The sequence below is a fragment of the Dendrobates tinctorius genome, unplaced genomic scaffold (genome assembly GCF_039654945.1).
Source record: "Dendrobates tinctorius isolate UK_male_01 unplaced genomic scaffold, ASM3965494v1 ptg000093l, whole genome shotgun sequence".
Classification (NCBI taxonomy): Eukaryota; Metazoa; Chordata; class Amphibia; order Anura; family Dendrobatidae; genus Dendrobates; species Dendrobates tinctorius.
The window spans coordinates 23,612,234-23,632,528 of NW_027361761.1; the positions used below are offsets into that span (position 1 = coordinate 23,612,234).

General features: G+C 43.0%; 1 protein-coding gene and 1 long non-coding RNA gene across 2 annotated transcripts in view; one reads left to right on the forward strand and one right to left on the reverse strand.

Moving 5' to 3' along the window:
* LOC141098614 (uncharacterized) overlaps nt 1–2,271 on the forward strand; it is a 36,942-nt gene extending 34,671 nt beyond the window's left edge. Inside the window, exon 3 of the long non-coding RNA XR_012234299.1 lies at nt 2,128–2,271. This is a non-coding gene — a long non-coding RNA (uncharacterized lncRNA). The remainder of the gene's footprint in view (nt 1–2,127) is intronic.
* Nucleotides 1–20,295, reverse strand: part of LOC141098613 (adhesion G protein-coupled receptor F5-like) — a 231,066-nt gene that overhangs the window by 157,905 nt on the left and 52,866 nt on the right. The window lies entirely within an intron of this gene.

Here is a 20,295-nt window from a genome sequence, read left to right on the forward strand (position 1 = left end):
ACGAAACGCTGCTGGACCAACGACGGCGGTTATCTTCATTGGACCAATGAATCTGTATCCCAACTTTCAGGAAGGAACCCCCAACCTGAAATTCCTGATAGACAACCACACCGAATTTTTCACATTCGGGTTTGGACCTGGCATGCGTTTACTGATAGTCATACGTGTATACCTGTCTCTCCTAACCCAGTTAGGAATAGGTAGTGGCGAAATAGGACCAGATGGATGGTTATGCGGTACTTTAGAATGTGACCAAACATTTGAGGTAGACGCATTCCGATGCAACCGCAGCCAACAAAAATGATGAGAAAGGAATCCATGGTTGCCGCCTTACCTGGGTGGCCAGCAAGTACAGAGTCATGATATTCTCTAGTTACTTTGCGGCGCAATGTAGATGGCACAAACAATCTCCCTGAAGGGCAGGAAGTAGGGGTGTCCCCCTGAGCCTCCAACATCTCACCCTCCAGGTCAGTGTACAAGGATGAAATGCCTACCCACTTCTGCAAAATTGGGGCAGGGTCCTCAAAGGCAGACAAAAATGCCACTAAGGACCCTGTAGATACAGCAGAAGTGGAAACGTTTAGGCAGTTACAATGACAGTAATTTCCTCACTTTACAATCTCTCAGGATTGCCAATCCACAGTAGGATTATGCTTCACCAACCAGGGCAAACCAAGAACCATTGGAGTGAGGTGACCCTTCAGGACATAACAAGGGATTACTTCATAATGAAAAGACCCCACCTTCAGTCTTATGTTGTTAAGAATTTGCGTCAGCCTTCTCTGTGCAAGTCGTACTGCATTGATGGCTCAAATAGGAATAGGTTTAGCCAAGTTAGAGCAGACAAAACCATGAGTTCTAGCAAACTCAGCATCCACCATACTGACTCCAGCTCCACTGCCTACAAACACAGAAATTTTTTCAGACCCGCGCTCTAGCACCATCTCTGCTCTCAGGACAAAACAAGAATTGCAGATTCAAGACGATTATCAAGCTCAAGGCTACCAAGGGTTAATAGAGTCTATTTGCTTTGGAATTACAGGACAGGCCCCAATAAAATGTCCCTTCCCAAAAAAAATAAAACATACATCCTTTTTCTTGCAAATGTCAGGGAAACATACAGCGTGAATGCACCCCCAAACTGCATGGGTTCCTTTAACTCCACAAGTATAGGTTCAACCCTGGACCTTTCCTCCAACAGCGGGATCTTGTCCCGGAAAGAGGTAGCAGAAGCAGATCGTCTTACCCACCTGTCCCTCAGGTGTCTATCCACCGGAATAGCCAAGAACGTGGCTGCCTCCAGTGACACAGGAGTTTCATACACTGCTAATGCGTCCTTTAGCCTTTCAGAGAGGCCCGGAAGGAATTGGCTACTGAGAGCCAGGTCATTCCATTTGGTATCAGTTGATCACCTGTGGAATTCAATGGTATAAGTCTCTGTTGAACGATTTCCTTGCTGAATGCAACGCAGCTTGGATTCAGCCAAGGAAATACGTTCAGGCTCATCATAGATAAGTGCTAGTGCCTTGAAAAACTCCTCCACAGACTAGAGACACATAGAATCCTGTGGTAGAAAAAAAAGCCCAGGACTGAGGTTTCCCCTGCAGCAGTTAAATAACAATTCCTACTCGTTGCTCCTCATCTCCCGAGGAGTAAATACGAAGTTTCAAAGTACAACTTACATGCCTCTTTAAACACAAAAAAGCTGTCCCTACCCACAGAAATCCTGGGAGGGCAATTTTGGGTTCAAGCTGGACCAGCCTACACGTAGAGTCCCCCACAATAGGAGCCTGCAGCCATTGCTGCTGTACCTCAGAACAAAGGTCAGTCACCTCCAGTGGCAATCTCTGCAGCTGCTCTGCTACCATAGGAACAGGATCCATCAACCCAGCAAAAAAAACAAAAAAACCCATACAGAAAAAACACCAGAGAAAAACAACCCAGTGTCAGGTTTTTGTTTTTTTTTCTTTTGCAAGCGTGAAAGACGGTTGATTATGTGACATGTGTAAGAAAGGCTAAGTGCAACAAGAAGGAATAAAGGAAAGGAAACCAAACACTAGTGAAGGGGGAGTGGAGACCCCTAGACAGATCTAACATCACCCTGTCTGCCCTATCGTCCCTATATAGGTTCTGCACCTATCGCTGAGCAGGATATCTAATCTCTGCCTGAGCCTGGCGATAAGCCCTGCACTGCGAAGGACAGGATGACTGCTAGTCAATCTCCACTACCAAAGCGACGGTCTGCAGCCTCTGATACATCTGTGACATAGTCTTGTACATAATGGCAAGTATTATAGTGGTTATATTCTTGTACATACAGCAGTATTATAGTAGTTATATTCTTGTACATACAGCAGTATTATAGTAGTTAAATTCTTGTACATAGGGGCAGTATTATAGTAGTTATATTCTTGTACATAGGAGCAGTATTATAGTAGTTATATTCTTGTACATAGGGGCAGTATTATAGTAGTTATATTCCTGTACATAGGAGCAGTATTGTAGTAGTTATATTCTTGTACATAGGGGGCAGTATTATAGTAGTTATATTCCTGTACATAGGAGCAGTATTATAGTAGTTATATTCTTGTACCTAGGGGGCAGTATAATAGTAGTTATATTCTTGTACATTGGGGGCAATATTATAGTAGTTATATTCCTGTACATAGGAGCAGTATGATAGAGAATGAGAATGCTGGGTCTGGGGGAAAATGTGTGTAAATAGGTAAGTAACTGGCTTAGTGATAGAAAGCAGAGGGTGGTTATAAATGGTATATTCTCTAACTGGGTCGCTGTGACCAGTGGGGGACCGCAAGGGTCGGTGTTTGGACCTATTCTCTTCAACATATTTATTAACGATCTGGTAGAAGGTTTACACAGTAAAATATCGATATTTGCAGATGACATAAAACTATGTAAAGCAGTCAATACAAGAGAAGATAGTATTCTGCTACAGATGGATCTGGATAAGTTGGGAACTTGGGCCGAAAGGTGGCAGATGTGGTTTAACAATGATAAATGTAAGGTTATACACATGGGAAGAAGGAATCAATATCACCATTACACACTGAACAGGAAACCTTTGGGTAAATCTGACATGGAGAAGGACTTGGGGATCCTAGTTAATGATAAACTTACCTGGAGCAGCCAGTGCCAGGCAGCAGCTGCCAAGGCAAACAGGATCATGGGGTGCATTAAAAAAGGTCTGGATATACATGATGAGAGCATTATACTGCCTCTGTCCAAATCCCTGGTTAGGCTGCACATGTGGTTAGGCCGCACATGTGCACAGTTTTGGGCACCGGTGCTCAGGAAGGATATAATGGAACTAGAGCGAGTACAAAGGAGTGCAAGTAAAGGGGATGGGGAACTACAAGACCTAGAGAGATTAGCAAAATTAGGATTATTTAGTCTAGAAAAAAGGCGGCTGAAGGGCGATCTAATAACCATGTATAAGAATATAAGGGGATAATACAAATGTCACGCACGCGCCCTGACTGGTTGGCGCGAGTGTGGGGATGTGGGCCCACGGTGCCACAAACCAGACTACCCTGGAAGGGGCGTAACTAAGCAGCTAACTTGGCATTCAGTGGAGCCTCTGATGGTGAGGTTAGGCTTGTGCGGCAGGTAGCTGCCAGGTGCTACTCCAGGGTAGTGTCTGGCTGTGGCTGCTGATCCCACTGGGGGGACAGAACGCTAGTGCAGGTGCGGGTGACAGGCACGACTGGCAGACAGGCAGGTGAGCACGACTGATACTCGGATGAGCAGGCGGGCATAGCTTGAGACACTGGCAGGCGGGAACGGCTTGAGACACTGGCAGGCGGACATGGCTTGAGACACTGGCAGGCGGGCACGGCTTGAGACACTGGCAGGCAGGCACACCTGAGACACTGGCAGGTGGGCACGGCTGAGACATCGGCAGGCGGGGCACGGCTGAGACACTGGCAGGCGGGGCATGGCTGAGATACAAGGGGCAGAAACTGACTGGGAAGGCACAGGGATGCAGGCAAGAAAGAGTGGTGTATGGAAAAGGTAGAGACCTGTTCACACAGGAGGTGCAGGAACTGGTTCAGGAAGTATGGAAATAAAGACAGGTATGAGGGAACAGTTTTGACCTGTTCACACTGGAGAAGCCGGTACTGACTAGGAACCAGTACAGAAGCCACAGACAAGGAGACTAACAGACAGAGGTAGGACTGAGTTAAGACAAGGTAAAGGTACAAGACAAGGTACATGAACAAAGACACAGTGACCCGGATATACTGCCTCCTGGAGGGCAGAGAGGACAGGTATGAGACAAGGTTAGGAACAAGGACACAGAGACCAGGATATACTGTCTCCTGGATGGCAGAACATACAGATACAGATACAGGTCTGGGAAGCAAGCCTCCAGAGAAGACCAAATACAGGACCTGGCAGCTCAGTAGCAAGACACTAATTGAGTAAATGTGTTGCTCAGGCATCCTCCTATGGGTGAGGATGTCTTAAGTACTGGAGACCTCTTGAAAATTGGCCGGGGACACAAAAGGCAGGTGCACACTGACTCAGTACAAGCCAAAGAGTTGTGGCGCCGCCCCCTATGCAGACAGCCAGGAAGTATTAGAGAGCAGGCAAGAGGCAATACAGCATGGAGCTGGCAGAAGACAGAACTCACAGCATGGCCTGGAGTAGTGAGTAAGTTGGTGTGTAAGGCAGGTGGGGGATGGGAGGCCATGCAGTGATGTCGACAGGGTTGTTACAACAAATATCTCTCTGAGGACCTGTTTATACCTAGGAAGGTGATGGTCACAAGGGGGCATTCTCTGTGTCTGGAGGAGAGAAGGTTTTTCCATCAACATAGAAGAGGATTCTTTACTGTTAGGGCAGTGAGAATCTTGAATTCTTTGCCTGAGGAGGTGGTGATGGTGAACTCAGTCGAGGGATTCAAGAGAGGCCTGGATGTCTTCCTGGAGCGTAACAATATTGTATCTTACAGTTATTGTTAGGTTCTTTAGAAGGACGTAGATCTGGGGATTTATTCTGACGGAATATAGGCTGAACTGGATGAACTAATGTCTTTTTTTGGCCTTGATGGCTATGTGACTATAGTCGTTATATTCTTATACATTCATGTTTATATATTCTTGATCATGTGAACAGCGTGTAAGGGCAAAAAATAATTTGATTGCTCAAATTAGTTTGCACCCTGGTGACCCAAAATTACCTCTGTTTAATGGGCTGTGGAGTCGGAGTCGGTGCTCATTTTGGTGGAGTCGGAGTTGGAGTCGGTATAAGATGGACCGACTCCGACTCCTAAAATATATAATAAATTGGGTACAGTAGTTCAATGCAGAATATGCTGAATATTTTTTCATAGGAATTTGGGAAAGTTATGAAATGTCCTATAAATGACTGTTCTATTCCTGATCTAAGGCTACATTCACACACAGCGTTTTTCCTGCGTTTTTTGAGTATACGTTTTTCAGTTGCAAATCGCTAGCGATATCGCTATGTGTGATACCTCCGACCGGCTCCCCCGCTGTCCATCGCTAAACGCGCGAGAATGTCCGGCTCCATTTCTCGTCGTCTGCTTCCTGCTGGGGCTTCCTGCTGTGACGACGAGCGACGCGTGGAGGCGGGAGGGAGGACGCCAGGATCGCTGTGTGTGAAAGGTGAGTATCGTGCGCTGCGTCGCTGCTGCATCGCTGTGAGGTCTGCCTGTGTGACAGCTCACTAGCGATCATTTAGCGATGCACCAGCGATCCTGAATGGGTCGGATCGCTGGTGCATCGCTAAATGTAATAGGGCCTTAACACTCCTTTTTTTTAGCACCAGTCAGGAACACCTCATAGCTGCCCAAAAGGGCGCCCAGGACAGGAATTGCTCGTCTTCAGTAACACATCAACATCAATTGATAGTTGGAATAAATAGACTGCATTCACCACCACATCTTCTTAAGGTGCAGGCTTTATTTTCAAGTGTAGGGGTGTGCAGTATGAGGTTCTGCAGCAGCTGAGGTGTGCAGTATGAAGTTCTGCAGAACAGTATGCGGTTCTGCCCCCCCCCAGGTTTGATCCTGGCTACGCCCATAGTGTGAATGTAGCCTGAGGATCTAGGCTTTATCTTAGCTGAGATAAGTCATAGTGTGTGTATGTGTGTGTGTGTATATATATATATATATATATATACATATATATACAGTACAGACCAAAAGTTTGGACACACCTTCTCAATCAAAGCGTTTTCTTTATTTTCATGACTATGAAAATTGTAGATTCACTCTGAAGGCATCAAAACTATGAATTAACACATGTGGAATTATATAATTAACAAAAAAGTGTTAAACAACTGAAAATACTGTGTGTCTTATATTCCAGGTCCTTCAAAGTAGCCACCTTTTGCTTTGATTACTGCTTTGCACACTCTTGGCATTCTCTTGATGAGCTTCAAGAGTTAGTCACCGGAAATGGTTTTCACTTCACAGGTGTGCCCTGTCAGGTTTAATAAGTGGGAGTTCTTGCCTTATAAATGGGGATGGGACCATCAGTTGTGTTGTGCAGAAGTCTGGTGGATACAAAGCTGATAGTCCTACTGAATAGACTGTTAGAATTTGTATCATGGCAAGAGAAAAGCAGCTAAGTAAAGAAAAACGAGTGGCCATCATTACTTTAACCCCTTACCTACAATTGACGTAATATTCCGTCCATGTGACCATGGACCTAATTACCATGGACGGAATATTACGTCATCGCGATCAGCGGCGCCCACGTGGTGAGCGCCGCTGATCGCGGCCGAGTGTCAGCTAATTATCATAGCTGACACCCGGCACAATGTGTCAGGGGCGGTCACGGACCGCCCCCGACACGTTAACCCCTTGCACACCGCGATCAAACGCGATCGCGGTGTACCGGGGGTTAAAGGGAAGCATCGGCAGGGAGGGGGCTCCCTCCTTGCTTCCCTGAGCCCCCCACGGCAGCGCAATGTGCAGCGCTGCTGCGGGGGACTCCCTTCCTCCAGGCCCCCGAATCCAAGATGGCGACGGGGGCCTTCGGGGGCCTGAGGAAGCTGGCTTCCTCAGTGCCTGCAAAGCGCAGGCATGAGGAAGTCTGCAGCAGTGCCTGTGACAGATCGCTGATCTGTCACAGTGATCTGTGATGTGACAGATCAGCGATCTGTCACAGGACAGTGATGTCCCACCTGGGACAAGGTAATAAAGTTAAAAAAAAAAAAAAAAAAGTGTTAAAAATAATTTAAAAAAAATCGCTAAATAAATTAGTTAAAAAAAAAAAAAATATTCCCCAATAAATCCATTTTTTGAAAATAAAAAAAAAACAAAACAATAAAAGTACACATATTTGGTATCGCCGCGTCCGTAATGACCTGCCCTATAAAACTGTCCCATTAGTTAACCCCTTTAGCGAACCCCTTAAAAAATAAAAATAAAAAACGAAGCAAAAAATAATGATTTATTATCATACCACCGAACAAAAAGTGTAATAACGCGCGATCAAAAAGACGCATATAAATATCCATGGTACCGCTGAAAACGTCATCTTGTCCCGCAAAAAACGAGCCACCATACAGCATCATCCGCAAAAAAATAAAAAAGTTATAGCTCGCAGAATAAAGCGATACAAAAATAATTATTTTTTATATAAAATTGTTTTCATTGCAAAAAACCGACAAAACATAAAAAAACGACCTAAATGAGGTATCGCTGTAACCGTACTGACCCGAAGAATAAAAACGCGTTATCAATTTTACCGCACGCGGAACGGTGTAAACGCACCCCCCAAAAGAAATTCATGAAAAGCTGGTTTTTGTTCATTCTGCATCCCAAAAATCGGAATAAAAAGCGATCAAAAAATGTCACGTGCCCGAAAATGGTACCAATAAAAACGACAACTCGTCCCGCAAAAAATAAGACCTCACATGACTCGGTGGGTCAAAATACGGAAAAATTATAGCTCACAATATGTGGTGATGCAAAAACTATTTTTACAATAAAAAGTGTCTTTTAGCGTGCGACAGCCGCCAAACATAAAAACCGCCATAAATAGTAAATCAAACCCCCCGTTATCACCCCCTTAGTTAGGGAAAAATAATAAAACTAAAAGAAAATGTATTTATTTCCATTTTCCCGCTAGGGTTAGGGTAGGGTTAGGGCTAGGGTTAGGGCTAGGGTTAGGGCTAGGGTTAGGGCTAGGGTTAAGGCTAGGGTTAGGGTTAGGGCTAGGGTTAGGGCTAGGGTTAGGGTTAGGGATAGGGTTAGGGCTAGGGCTCAGATTAGGGTTAGGGGTGTGTTGAGGTTAGGGTTGGAGTTATAATTGGGGGTTTCCACTGTTTGGGCACATCAGGTGCTCTCCAAAGGCAACATGGCGTCTGATCTCAATTCCAGCCAATTCTGCGTTGAAAAAGTCAAATGGTGCTCCTTCCCTTCCAAGCTCTGCCATGTGCCCAAACAGTGTTTTACCCCCACATGTAGGGTATCAGCCTACTCAGGACAAATTACAAAACAACTTTTGGGGTCCAATTTCTCCTGTTACCCTTAGGAAAATAAAAAATTGGGGGCAAAAATATAATTTTGCGGAAAAAAATGTTTTTTTTATTTTCACGCCCAGGCGTTATAAACTTCTGTGAAGCACTTGGGGGTTCAAAGTGCTCTCCACACATCTAGATAAGCTCCGTGGGGGGTCTAGTTTCCAAAATGGGGTCACTTGTGGGGAGTTTCAATAGTTTAGGTACATCAGGGGCTCTCCAAATGCACATGACACCCGCATACCAATCCATCAAAGTCTGCATTCCAAAACGTCACTACTTCCCTTCCGAGCCCCGACGTGTGCCCATACAGTAGTTTTCTCCCACATATGAGATATCAGCGTACTCAGGACAAATTGGACAACAACTTTTGGGGTCCAATTTCTCCTGTTACCCTTAGGAAAATAAAAAATTGGGGGCAAAAATATAATTTTGCGGAAAAAAATGTTTTTTTTATTTTCACGCCCAGGCGTTATAAACTTCTGTGAAGCACTTGGGGGTTCAAAGTGCTCTCCACACATCTAGATAAGCTCCGTGGGGGGTCTAGTTTCCAAAATGGGGTCACTTGTGGGGAGTTTCAATAGTTTAGGTACATCAGGGGCTCTCCAAATGCACATGACACCCGCATACCAATCCATCAAAGTCTGCATTCCAAAACGTCACTACTTCCCTTCCGAGCCCCGACGTGTGCCCATACAGTAGTTTTCTCCCACATATGAGATATCAGCGTACTCAGGACAAATTGGACAACAACTTTTGGGGTCCAATTTCTCCTGTTACCCTTGGGAAAATAAAAAAAATGGGGACTAAAAGATGATGTTTGTTGAAAAAATACGATATTTTTATTTTCACGCCCGGTCGTTATAAACTTCTGTGAAGCACTGGGGGGTTCAAAGTGCTCACCACACATCTAGATAAGTTCATTAGGGGGTCTAGTTTCCAAAATGGGGTCACTTGTGGGGGGTTTCCACTGTTTAGGTACATCAGGGGCTCTCCAAACGCAACATGACACCCGCAGACCATTCCATCAAAGTCTGCATTCCAAAACGTCACTACTTCCCTTCCGAGCCCCGACGTGTGCCCATACAGTAGTTTTCTCCCACATATGAGGTATCAGCGTACTCAGGACAAATTGGACAACAACTTTTGGGGTCCAATTTCTCCTGTTACCCTTGGGAAAATAAAAAAATGGGGACTAAAAGATCATGTTTGTGGAAAAAATACGATTTTTTTATTTTCACGCCCGGTCGTTATAAACTTCTGTGAAGCACTGGGGGGTTCAAAGTGCTCACCACACATCTAGATAAGTTCATTAGGGGGTCTAGTTTCCAAAATGGGGTCACTTGTGGGGGGTTTCCACTGTTTAGGTACATCAGGGGCTCTCCAAACGCAACATGACACCCGCAGATCATTCCATCAAAGTCTGCATTCCAAAACGTCACTACTTCCCTTCCGAGCCCTGACGTGTGCCCATACAGTAGTTTTCTCCCACATATGAGGTATCAGCGTACTCAGCACAAATTGGACAACAACTTTTGGGGTCCAATTTCTCCTGTTACCCTTGGGAAAATAAAAAAATGGGGACTAAAAGATCATGTTTGTGGAAAAAATACGATTTTTTTATTTTCACGCCCGGACGTTATAAACTTCAGTGAAGCACTGGGGGGTTCAAAGTGCTCACCACACATCTAGATAAGTTCCTTGAGGGGTCTAGTTTCCAAAATGGTGTCATTTGTGGGGGGTTTCTACTGTTTTGGTACATCAGGGGCTTTCCTAATGCGACATGGTGTCCGATCTCAATTCCAGCCAAAAACGTCAAATGGCGCTGCTTCCCTTCCGAGCTCTGCCATACGCCCAAATAGTGGTTTACACCCACATGTGGGGTATCAGCGTACTCAGGATAAATTGCACAATATCTTTTAGGGTCCTGTTACTTTTGGAAAAATAAGAATTGAGGGTGAAAAGATCATTTTTGTGGAAAAAATATGATTTTTTAATTGTACTGCTGTACGTTATAAACTTCTGTGAAGCCCTTGGGGGTTCAAAGTTCTCACCACACATCTAGATAAGTTCCTTGGGGGGTCTAGATTCCAAAATGGTGTCATTTGTGGGGGGTTTCCACTGTTTTGGTACATCAGGGGTTTTCCAATCGCGACATGGTGTCCGATCTCAATTCTAGCCAAAAACGTCAAATGGCGCTGCTTCCCTTCCGAGCTCTGCTATGCGCCCAAATAGTCATTTACACCCACATATGGGGTATCAGCGTACTCAGGACAAATTGCACAATAACTTTTAGGGTCCTGTTACCCTTGGAAAAATAAAAATTGTGGGTGAAAAGATCATTTTTGTGGAAAAAATATGATTTTTTAATTGTACCGCTGTACGTTATAAACTTCTGTGAAGCCCTTGTGGGTTCAAAGTTCTCACCACATATCTAGATAAGTTCCTTGGGGGGTCTAGTTTCCAAAATGGGGTCACTTGGGGGGGTTTCCACTGTTTAGGTACATCAGGGGCTCGCCAAACGTGACATGGCGTCCGATCTGAATTCCAGCCAATTTTGCATTGAAAAAGTCAAACGGCGCTCCTTCCATTCTGAGCTCTGCCATGCGCCGAAACAGTGGTTCCCCCCCACATATCAGGTATCAGCGTAGTCAGGACAAATTGCACAATAACTTTTGCAGTCCAATTTCTCCTGTTACCCTTGGTAAAATAAAGAAAATTGAACCTGAAGTATTTTTTTTGTGAAAAAAAGTTAAATGTTCATTTTTTTTTTAATATTCAAAAAATTCCTGTGACGCACCTAAAGGGTTAATAAACTTCTTGAATGTGGTTTTAAGCACCTTGAGGGGTGCAGTTTTTAGAATGGTGTCACTTTTGGGTATTTTCTATCATATAGACCCCTCAAAGTGGCTTCAAATGTGAAGTGGTCCCTAAAAATAAAATGGTGTTGCAAAAATGAGAAATCGCTGGTCAATTTTTAACCCTTATAACTTCCTAGCAAAAAAAAATTTTGGTTGCAAAATTGTGCTGATGTAAAGTAAACATGTGGGAAATGTTATGTATTAAGTTTTTTGTGTGCCGTATCGCTGTGATTTAAGGGCATAAAAATTCAAAGTTGGAAAATTGCGAAATTTTCAAAATTTTCGCCAAATTTCCGTTTTTTTCACAAATAAACGCAAGTTATTTGAATGCAATTTTACCACTAACATGAAGTACAATGTGTCACGAGAAAACAATGTCAGAATCACCAGGATCCATGAAAGCGTTCCAGAGTTATGACTTCATAAAGGTACAGTGGTCAGAATTGTAAAAATTGGCCCGGTAGTTAACGTGCAAACCACCCTTGGTAGTGAAGGGGTTAAGAAATGAAGGTCAGTCAGTCCGAAAAATTGGGAAAACTTTGAAAGTGTCCCCAAGTGCAGTGGAAAAACCATCAAGCGCTACAAAAAACTGGCTCACATGAGGACCGCCCCAGGAAAGGAAGACCAAGAGTCACCTCTGCTGCGGAGGATAAGTTCATCCGAGTCACCAGCCTCAGAAATCGCAGGTTAGCAGCAGCTCGGATTAGAGACCAGGTCAATGCCACACAGAGTTCTAGCAGCAGACACATCTCTACAACAACTGTTAAGAGGAGACTTTGTGCAGCAGGCCTTCATGGTAAAATAGCTGCTAGGAATCCACGGCTAAGGACAGGCAACAGGCAGAAGAGACTTGTTTGGGCTAAAGAACACAAGGAATGGGCATTAGACCAGTGGAAATCTGTGCTTTGGTCTGATGAGTCCAAATTTGAGATCTTTGGTTCCAACCACCATGTCTTTGTGCGACGCAGAAAAGGTGAACGGATGGACTCTACATGCCTGGTTCCCACCGTGAATCATGGAGGAGGAGGTGTGATGGTGTGGGGGTGCTTTGCTGGTGACACTATTGGGGATTTATTCAAAATTGAAGGCATACTGAACCAGCATGGCTACCACAGCATCTTGCAGCGGCATGCTATTCCATCCAGTTTGTGTTTAGTTGGACCATCATTTATTTTTCAACAGGACAATGACCTCAAACACACCTCCAGGCTGTGTAAGGGCTATTTGACCAAGAAGGAGAGTGATCGGGTGCTACGCCCAATGACCTGGCCTCCACAGACACCAGACCTGAACCCAATCGAGATGATTTGGGGTGAGCTGGATCGCAGAGTGAAGGCAAAAGGGCCAACAAGTGCTAAGCATCTCTGGGAACTCCTTCAAGACTGTTGGAAGACCATTTCCAGTGACTACCTCTTGAAGCTCATCAAGAGAATGCCAAGAGTGTGCAAAGCAGAAATCAAAGCAAAAGGTGGCTACTTTGAAGAACCTAGAATATAAGACATATTTTCAGTTGTTTCACACTTTTTTGTTAATTATATAATTCCACATGTGTTAATTCATAGTTTTGATGCCTTCAGAGTGAATCTACAATTTTCATAGTCATGAAAATAAAGAAAACAACTTTGAATGAGAAGGTGTGTCCAAACTTTGGTCTGTACCGTATGTATGTAATCGATATTATACAGTGTATTACATATTTACAATTTATTACAGTTTTTTGTGTTCTAAAGTTGTATTCCAATAAATAGATATTATGTTCTATCTAAATATCTTGATTATTGGATCATAGAAATGATTAAATGTCTGATGTTCACATTGTACTACAATACATTTTCACTTAAATATAAGCAATATATGTGGGAGTCGGTGTAAGGGAAATTGAGGAGTCGGTGTAAGGGAAATTGAGGAGTCGGAGTCGGTGTAAGGGAAATTGAGGAGTCGGAGTCGCAGGTTTGGCTTACCGACTCCACAGCCCTATAGCACATGTTTAAGCTCTGGATGTTTAGTTATTACTAAATTTGCTTTACATGAATGTGAAGTTCTATGTGTGATTAACATTTTTTCACTTATTGCAATCTGAAGAATCTTTTGCCTTCCAGGAAGCAAGCGACAAGCTGATGTTGATTGATGGGTTATTCTTGCCGAGTTCCTAATGTTGTTCCTGTGTGAGTAATCTGTGCATCCGATTGTCTTATCATCACCATGATACTTTCTGGCTCATTACTTCACGAACACGCAAAATATGTTAAAACATTTTGTATGTCATGTTTTAATGTTCTTTTTAGAAATGACAAAACTTATAATTAGCAAAAATCCCAAATTAAATCCATAGGCAACAGCCGGCCTGCTGTTGATGGATCCTATTACAGCTTTGTATAAGCATAATAATAATTCTATTATTTTAAGTAACCCTGCTTGTTGATGGTTTCCAACCAATCGAAAAGTGGTCAAAACCCGCAAAATGAATAAAGATATTAAGTTTTACTATGTGTTTCTTGAAACCTCAGGTCCATTTTGCTCATATAGTTCAATCTAGTAAGAATTCGTTTTTGATGCTCAATCATAAAAATAATAATTGACCTATTAATCATACGAAGCAATGACTCACTGAAAGAAAAGTTGTGCAACAAAGATAAATCTCTCTGCTATGGATGATACTACTTTTATCTTTATCAACTTTGCTAACTTATGTTATTGAAAGGGAATGAAGCCCCCTTCTCTCCAGTAATCTGATATACAAGCAGTAAAGTTTAACATTAAGGCCGGAGTCACACTACAGCGAGATACGGCCGAGTCTCGCTGGTTAAAACCAAGCTCTGGCACCGGCACTCCGGAGCGCAGCGTGCAGCTCCATGTATTGCTGTGCAGCTGCACGCTCCGCTCCGGAGTGTCGGTGCCAGAGCTTGGTTTTAACCTGCGAGACTCGGCCGTATCTCGCTGTGTGTGATCCCGGCCTAAAGGGGTTGTCCAGGATAATGCGACTGTAGACTTGTGAATCCTCACAGTGTACGCTGTCAGGATTCCGCGGTGCGTTTTGCACACTTCCAGCCACATTCTGACTAGACGCGTCTGGACTTGCTCAATTTACTCGTATTGTGCAAGGTCCCTCACCTCTAGTTGGCACGTGACCGCATACCTGCAATCATGCGCCCATTCGCTCCAGGCACCGGAGAATCCTGAATGTGAGCTGTGTGCACATAAAGTGACTGCAGACTTTAACCCCGAGCCCGGGCAAATTAAATATTTACCAAAAAAAAACATTGGCTATGATTCATCATTGCCTTTGCACTTTTTGCATTTTGTTTTGTGTGTATAACTCTTTTTTTTTTGTTTGCACCCAATTATTCTTTGTGCGCCTTTTTAGAATTTTTTTTTATGCGCTATTTTTTTTTCTTCGTGATTACAGATGTTTTCGGTAAATTCCTTATGTGCAAAACCTTTTTAAAAAGTTTCAAAATTTTTCGCAGCTCCATTCCAGTCCCCCCCCCCTTTCCACTTCCACCCCATGTGTTTTTGGAGTACGGCAGTATTTTGTTCAAATCCTTGCGACATTTTCCGAAGACAAAAGAGAAAAGGTTCATTTTAGGAATTTTGCCACCATGTTGAAGAGTTTAGTGCAAAAAATGGCAACTAAAACCACAAGACAAGACAAAGTCAGCCCCATGACAAAGTATGAAGGGTACATGTATTTAATCTATCATGTTCCTGGCTTACATCTTATCGAGGGAGAAGAAACTGGGAAACAATCTGACCCTCCGGCAAGTAGAGGAAAGCAGCGGCAGCTTCTAGCATGAAAAAAAACACTAATAAAATGTTGCATTTTCTCCATTTTTGGTGATCAGGTTCCTAAGGTTAGACGTGAAGGACGGAAATATAGATGGAATTCTTATAATGACTTGTTTTTGTAAATAGTAACATTTCTTCCTACAGTCAGACTTATCCAGATGCTGATTGTGCCCCTAGGCTTAGGGTCCCGTTACACATAGCAAGGCACCAGTGATCCCGACAATGATACGACCTGGTAAGGATCGCTGGTACGTCGGTACATGGTCGCTGGTGAGCTGCCAAACAGGCAGATCTACTCAACGACGCAGCAATGATACGGCGATCCGTATAACGACCTCGGCGGTCGTTGGGACCTTGTCACACAGCAGCTATTCTGACGACTCAGACCTTGATAGGCGTAAGTTCTGAGTCGCCAACGAGGTCGCTCGTTGTTGTTATGGTGGTGTCAAACACAGCGATGCATGCTGGCCAGCGGGACACCAACGATCAAAAAATGGCCAGGGACATTCGAGCTTGATCAGCGATATCGCAGCGGGGGTCTGGTTGCCGCTATGTGTCACATGTAGTGAGATCGCTGCTGAGGTCGCTGTTGCGTCACAAAATCAGTGACGCAACAACGATCTCGCTATATAAGACGGGGCCTTTACAGTACAGACCTTCCCGACTTCCTAACATATCCACCTTGTTTTCTCCTCCTTGTCTTCATTTACTTTAACTCTAAAACATTAATCACCGCACATTGCAGTAAGACAAGGTGAAAAATTCATTTCTGCCGGGGAGAGCCGGAGAGTTGACTCACACCGGAGATAAAAAAAACATTAAATGCTGAAATTAAGATAGTGAGATGTGACTAATTGCCGCAAAATCAGACGCTGGCACAATAAAGAGGAATAAATACCTTACTGACTGGTTCCAGGGATGAAAATCAGACAGACACCCAAGATAAAAAAACATCTATAGCATAAACTCAAGACGTCAATAACTTAGCAGAATTAGGAATATGCACCTAACTGTATATACAGTGCCTTGAAAAGTATTCATACCCCGTGAAGTTTTTTGACGTTACATCCACAACCTTAAATGTATTTTACATGGAATGTGAAATACCAACACAAAGTAGCCAGTATTTGTGAAGTGTAAAGGAAATGATACATGGGCTTTCTAAATATTTTAATAAGATAAATCTGAAAATGTGTATTTATCCCCCTGAGTCAATACTTTGTAGGACTACATTTCTCTGCAATTACTACTGCAGTCTCTCTTCCATCTTTGCACATCTACAGGTGACATTTTTACCTATTTTTCTTTGCACACTCGCTCTCGCTCAGTGAGATTGTGACCAGCAATTTTCACATCTTGTCGCAGATTCCCAGTGTGATTTCAGTATGGACTGCGCCTGGGCAGTTCACACACATGAATATACTTTGATGTAAACCATCCACTGCAGCTCTGGCAGGATGCTTAGAGTTGTTGTCTTGCTGGAAGGGGAACCTTACGCCCAGGTTTCAAGTTTTATACAGCCTCTAACAGGCTTTCCTCCATCATTGTCCTGTATTTAGCTCCATCCAGCTTCCTATCAGCTCTGACCAGCTTCCCTGTCACTGCTGAAGAAAAGTCTCTCCACAGCATGATGCTGCTACCACCATGCGTGACAGTGAGGATGGTGTTTTCAGGGTGATGTGCAGTGTTAGTTTTCCACCACACAAAACGTTTTGCCTTTAGCCTCAGAAGTCCTACTTTGGTCTCATCAGACCAGAACAACTTCTTCCACATGCTTGCTGTGTCCCCTACATGGCTTTTTACAAACTGAAAATGCAACATCTTATGGCATGCTTTCAAAAATAGCTTTTATTTCTTGGACATTCAGGATTTTATTTAGGGGTATCAGACAACAGGGGAGCTGAATACGTAGGGAAATATGCTCTGACAGGTGTAAAAAGGAAAAGCCTGCTCACCATATATGTAGATCCAAGAAGCAGCGAAATATGCTCTGACAGGTGTGACGAGCAATGTAATAAAGGAAGGGATTCCAGCTTCTTGTTCGGTGAAATTAATCCCAATTTATTCAAGCAATTAATATGTCCATGCAGGTACCAAAGGGGAACTTCACTCTATACATCTATTCCCCAATCAGTTGCTTTACAGGCACTTGATTGTCTCACTTCCAAATAACAAATTTCAAGTTATTTCGAGTATCGTACGACAGCCGATAAGAAGAATGACAATCCACGATCTACCGTGATGAAGTGATCGACCATTATGGATATGTTATTTGAAGTCCGCACACAATAGACGGGTATGAATGATTTGCAGGTGTGGCTGGTGAGAAAAACCTGTTTAAAGGGTTGTACAACCTTGTGACTGCAGACTTGTGAATGCTCACAGCCCTCTGGTACCGGCGCAGGATGCGACCGGTCATGTGAGTGATTTTTATATTTCTGGACACATTCTGACTAGACTTGTACAGCCTCGCTCAATTCACTTGTAATGGGTGATGCTGTGCACGTCTAGTTGACATGTGACCGCATGTATGTAACATAACAAGTTTATTCAAGATCATGTTGCAAAAATGAGCATATCTCAATGAAAGGCTTAGGAGCCTGTAAGGAGAGCTTTAAACTAGAACAACATGGGAAGGGAAGCAAAAGACCAGAAAAAGCCATACACCTGACAAATGCTATTGAGAACTCTGCTATTAGAAGTGGAAAGGAAGAACAAAGACGAAAGAATCTAATTAATAAAAATATTGGAGAAAGAGAAACCAATCACAAACTAAAATGTTTCTATACTAATGCACAAAGCATGGGCAACAAACAAGGAGAATTGGAACTACTAACACAGGAAAAGAAATATGATGTCATTGGAATCACTGAAACTTGGTGGGACAATACACATGATTGGAATACAAGACTAGAAGGATACAACTTATTTGCAAGAAACAGACTTGATAAACGAGGAGGGGGTGTCGCATTGTATGTTAGAAACGCGTATATCTGCACAGAGATTGAAGCTTCAGAGACTGGGAGTTCTGTGGAAACTGTTTGGGTAAGAATACAAGGACAGAACAATGGAAAGGACACCATTGTAGGCATTTACTACAGGCCGCCTGTGCAAGCTGAAGCTATGGATGAACTCTTTATGCATCAAATGGCCAAGTTCTCCAAAAAATATGACATAGTTGTCATGGGAGATTTCAACTATCCAGACATTTGTTGGGAATCTCTCTCAGGCAAAACTAACAGGTCAAGTAAATTCTTATCCTCTCTTGCTGACAACTTTATCTTCCAAAAGGTAAGGGAGAAAACAAGGGGAACTGCTACCTTGGATCTAATCCTTATAAACAGGGAGGAAATGGTTGAGGAGGTAAAAGTGGCTGGGACCCTAGGAGGTAGCGACCATGCTATTTTAGAATTTTGGATAACTAGAGGCGGAAGACCTGTGAAGACTCAGACATCAAGGTTAGATTTCAGAAAGGCAGATTTTAAGGGATTCAGAAAGAGAATTGGAGGGATCCAATGGCTGGATATCCTTAAAGACAAAAATGTCCAGGAAGGATGGGAAATCTTGAAAAATGAAATTCTCAAAGCACAGTTGTTAACAATTCCGAAAAGAGGGAAGAATAGGAAGCAGTTAAGGAAACCAGGATGGATGAACACAGAACTTAAGCACATGCTAAAAAGGAAGAAAAAAATGTTTATAAAATGGAAAGAGGGAGGCATATCTAAAGAAGAATATAATGCTGTGTGCAGAACCTGCAGGGCACAAATCAGATTATCTAAAGCTGAAAATGAATTGAGGCTTGCAAGAGATGTCAAAAGCAATAATAAAGGATTTTGGGGATATGTCAAAAGTAAAAGAAAAGTCAAAGATGCTATAGGATTTTTACAGGATGAAAATGATGAAATGGTAAGACAGGATGTTGAGAAGGCTGAACTTTTAAATTCCTATTTTGCATCTGTTTTCTCTCAGAAAGGAAATGTAACATCAACTGTTATTCACTGTCCTATTAAGGGAATAGAAGAATCCAGGATATCTATAAACAGAAAGATAGTGAGGAAACACTTAGCTAGCCTAAATGAATTCAAGTCTCCAGGTCCAGATGAATTACACCCCAGAGTACTGAAGGAGATAGCAGAAGAAATTTTTGAACCCCTCTCTATAATCTTTGAAAATTCTTGGAGAACAGGAGAAGTGCCAGAAGACTGGAGAAGAGCAAATGTTGTTCCTATCTTCAAAAAGGGGAAGAAGGTGGACCCAGGTAACTATAGGCCGGTGAGTCTGACTTCTATACCAGGAAAGATCTTTGAACAAATTATTAAACAACATGTATGTCAATACCTGGATAAGAATGAAGTGATTAAACAGAGTCAGCATGGGTTTGTAACTAATAAGTCATGTCAGACTAACTTAATTTCCTTCTATGACGGTATCACTGATTGGGTGGATCAAGGAAATGCTGTAGATATAGTATATCTTGACTTCAGCAAAGCATTTGACAAAGTCTCTCATACAATCCTTATTGAAAAAATGATTAAGTATGGAATGGACAAGGCAACTGTTAGGTGGATTCATAACTGGCTTAGTGATCGGACCCAAAGAGTGGTCGTAAATGGCTGCACATCCAGTTGGAAGAATGTCTCAAGTGGGGTACCACAGGGCTCTGTCCTGGGCCCTGTATTGTTCAACATCTTTATCAACGATTTAGATGAAGGAATTGAGGGTAAACTGATTAAATTTGCTGATGACACAAAGCTAGGAGGGATAGCTAATACTAGAGAAGAGAGAGAGAGGATTCAAAAAGATTTAAATAAACTGGAGAAGTGGGCAGCAACTAACAGAATGGTTTTTAACAGGGAGAAATGCAAAGTACTACATCTGGGCAATAAAAATGGAAAAAACATATATAGAATGGGAGGAATAGGGCTAAGTGACAGCACATGTGAAAAAGACTTGGGTATACTAATAGATCACAGACTGAATATGAGTCAACAGTGTGATGCAGCAGCAAAAAAGGCAAATGCAATTCTAGGATGTATTAACAGAAGCATACAGTCTAGATCACGTGAAGTCATTATTTCCCTCTACTCCTCTTTGGTCAGACCTCATCTGGAATATTGTGTCCAGTTTTGGG